The 3759-nt window shown below is 44.8% G+C and overlaps 1 long non-coding RNA gene across 1 annotated transcript; it reads right to left on the bottom strand.

Annotated features, from left to right (window-relative positions):
- Nucleotides 1-405: 405 nt before the first annotated feature.
- On the bottom strand, nucleotides 406-2639 carry LOC136464690 (uncharacterized). The gene is made up of 4 exons (XR_010761244.1): nucleotides 2136-2639; nucleotides 1883-1946; nucleotides 1589-1681; nucleotides 406-1410 (listed from the first exon to the last, which is right to left on the bottom strand). It is a non-coding gene; the product is annotated as an uncharacterized lncRNA (long non-coding RNA).
- Between the last annotated feature and the right edge of the window lie 1120 nt (nucleotides 2640-3759).

Here is a 3759-nt window from a genome sequence, read left to right as displayed (position 1 = left end):
TGATGTTCTTCATGAAGCAGCATGACAAGACAACAATACTTTTCCCGTACAACTTTGAGTAAGTGTTAATAATAATGTAGTCTACACATTTTATGTAATATCAATACAACTTATATGCATGTACGTGTGTGTATAAACCAATGCAGTTTTCACTGGATACTCATTGTCATTGAGTTAAACTCAAGTCGGTTACTAATCTTTGACTCGTTGAGAAAAGAACGGGCACTATACCAAGATATGATAGACATTATCCAGGGGTAATTTCGATCTCTCGCGCACAACTATTATTGAATAGACTTTGCCATAATTTATTAACGATCGTACATTATTGGTCGCACAGGGTTTGGAAAGAGTTTATTCGGCAACATCGCAAGGATTGCAAGGCACCACTTAATGTAGTTGAAATACCAGTAAGTTGTACTATATACACTTCCCCACGTGTTTAATTACTATATCGTACTTTAATTTACGTGTGAGATGATGAGAATAATCTTCTTCTCGTACAGTGGTGTTTGCGGCAGGAACCAGATAATAACTTGTGTGGATACTACGTTTGTGAATTTATCATTGCGCACATAAGAACTCCTGAAGATGTCCTCAGAGTACGTATATATCAATTTTTATTTATTTTTAAATGAATATATATACATATATGTGTATTAATACTTTTCCTTTTATTTTAAATGCAAGACTGAATGGTTGAAACGAAGGGTCATGCAAAAAAACTATCTGAAAGCAGTTCAAGAGTCAATAGCAGGATATCTTCTAGAAAAAGTGCTAAATCCCAACGGCGAGTTCTACTTTGATCTTAAGGAATAAATGATGTAAATTAAATGTTTATTGATATCGTTATTTTCGAGAACAAGATTATGAAAGTGTTGTATATATACATATATATATATATATCTATAATATATATAGTTTCATACGTTATTCAAATATAATAATGCTCAAGATGAGAATTAGATGTAATTATATGCATGCGTGTATTTATATTAGCAACGTAGAATACGTACATAAAAACATATTATATATTAAACAAATACGTATAACTGAACTGAAAACAAATTAAACAAAAAAAAGAAAAAGAAAAAGAAAAGAAACCTTTAGTCCCGGTTGGGGTTACCAACCGGGACTAAAGGGTGAACCATTAGTCCCGGTTGGTAACACCAACCGAGACTAAAGGGTGCGCCAGGTTCGCTCGGCTGGAGGGCCTTTAGTCCCTGTTGGAGGTCCCTCTTTAATCCCGGCTCGATGACCCGGGACTGAAGGTTCCACCTTTAGTCCCGGGATCGTTGTTCCGGCGCGGTAACCGGGACTAAAGGCTGTTACCGCCCGGGACAACAAGTCTATTCTGTAGTAGTGCTTGTCAGAGAATCTACAGTCTAAAGGTCTTCCTTCTAGCTTTAGCTGTAGACAATGAAAAGTTTCATTTGCATGATGAGTACGGATATGGTTATCGGGAACTTAGAGCATGGGTGGTGTTTATATCTTTGCATAAGACAGGTAAACCAATGGAAACCTATTACTATTGGACATGTGCGTGCAATGGGAACACATGACAGTAATTCATAATTTTGGTATGCACCTGTTGCCACCAAGCAACCAACTCAGCATCGCAGCCATTGCATACTTGATGCAGAATCTACCGCCAACTCTTCCAGGGTGTGGTATCCGCCACCTGGTCAAAAAGTACAGGTAAATAATTTTAGTATGCAGTTCAAGTAGCTTCATTATGGAGTTCTTCAGTAATGCTCTTTGGAGGATGGTAATGAAAGAGGATGTAAGCAGCATTTTGTTGGCCGACTACAACCCAAAACATGTATATACAGGTGATGCTTAGTCCAGTAAGAAGGTAAATAAAAATGGATACTGTGCTCACCCTTATATATCCCTGCAAGAGGCACCTACAATCAGCACATATCAATTTGTCAGCGTAAATAACTCTGCACAGAAATCATAAATCAGCAAGTTAAAACTGGAGCATGCTAACAACAATCCATAATGGGGATGAGGAGATCTATTACGATCAGATGCCAAGTGCCTGGGGTACGAAGCAACCGCTGGGATCTGAGAGAAGAAAAGATGAAGATGGAACAGCAGCAGATTGAGATCAAGATGGAGAAGCGGCGAACCTCAGTATCAGGACGGCGGCGAATCCTATGGTTGACGGAGGAGATAAGGACGACCTCCAGGCAGTGCTTGTGCCCTGTGCCGGTCGTGCAACCGCTGGCGCCCACCCATGTCGGGGGAACCCACGATGCGCAGCCACATCAGGAGGGAGAGAGGGATGCGGGTCGGGGATAGCGTCCGCCGGGCAGCGGCTGCGACCACTGCCGGAGCGCCGCCGCGCCAGTGCGCCGCCACCGCGGGGGCCGACCGGTTTCGCGCCACATCGGGAGAGGAAGAGAGAGAGGCAGCGCCCGCTCCGGGGCTCCCCGCCCGTGGCCTGGCCTGCCTCGTGCCTGCCGCGTCGGGAGAGAGAGAGAGAGAGGGGAAGGGCAGAGCTGAGACGGAGGAGGGAGACGCGGCGTCCGCGGGGTGTGGGCGTCGACCCCGGCCTCGCCCAGGAGACGAGAAGGGTCTCGAGAAGGGAGGTGAGAAGATATTTTTGGGGCTGTATACAGTAGTTGCAGGTGGAGTGATGAATCTGATGGGAGAGAGAATTGGAGATGACGAGGATAGGCTCAGAGGCGAGGAACACGGCCAACTTTGTTTGTGTTAAATTAAACTACTCCTAGGGCGCGGGAGAGTTCGTTGGGTCCACCGATGATGGAGGGAGCGGCGCGGGCCGGCAGCCGGCGTGGTCGGTTTGGGCTTGGTGCGTGCTCGTCTACTGGGCCACGAAATTCGCCACGACCACAACGAGGCTTCTGGCCTGGAATGGACTTCGGCCCAGTTTTTGTTCTGTACGAGCAGGTGCTGGGCCGCAAAATTGAACCGAATGTCGATATCGCGAGGCTACAATTCAATCAAGCTAACGGGGCCCTGTTAAAAACAACTTTTATGGACTGGTGTGTTGGATTGGCTTAGTTCGGCTGTAAATGGGCCGTATTTGTTGTTGGACTGGTTTGGTTTGGATTGCTGGAGGAAACACTTTGGCGTGGTTTTTTTTTTCCGGGTCCAAACAGTTTGAGCCCACCGGTTGAGCTTTCGTTCCTACGATACCACTGGGTAAGGTCCTGTAAGAAGCATGGGTAAGGTCCTGTAAGAAGCATGTTGCCCACCGGTTGAGCCCACCAGTTGGTTTGGATTGACAATGCTGCAGAAGGTGTGAGGAGGAGAGATGCAACCCCTAATTTATTTTTAAAACATCCAAATACAACGGTTACAACATACGTCTTATGATAGTTGAAACATAGCTTCGAAACATTTAAAAAAAGTGCCAATTCCCTCAATGCCACTGGAAATTATAGAGCTTCCCAAATTTTCCTTTTTCCTTCACCACCGTCAAATGAAATTTCGGTTTCCCTCGCTGCCATTCCGTCTGAGTTGTTGTTAGGATTCATACAAAAATGATGATTTTACCCTACGAGTCACAGTAAAATTGTGCTATATTTCCTTAGATGACATTGGATGATATTTATTAATTCCAAATCTCCCACCGACAATATATATAATACATGTATTTATTATTACGTACTCAGTAGATAACAAACCAGCCATCCTGGTGCCAGTGTTCAACACCTCCCTCTATCCTTTAGCGTACACAGCACCCCGACTGGCCCCTGCGTGACTGCCGCGGCGGCAAGCACGACC

This window comes from Miscanthus floridulus, chromosome 7 (assembly GCF_019320115.1).
Source record: "Miscanthus floridulus cultivar M001 chromosome 7, ASM1932011v1, whole genome shotgun sequence".
Taxonomy (NCBI): domain Eukaryota; kingdom Viridiplantae; phylum Streptophyta; class Magnoliopsida; order Poales; family Poaceae; genus Miscanthus; species Miscanthus floridulus.
This window is presented reverse-complemented; position numbering and strand designations above follow the sequence as displayed.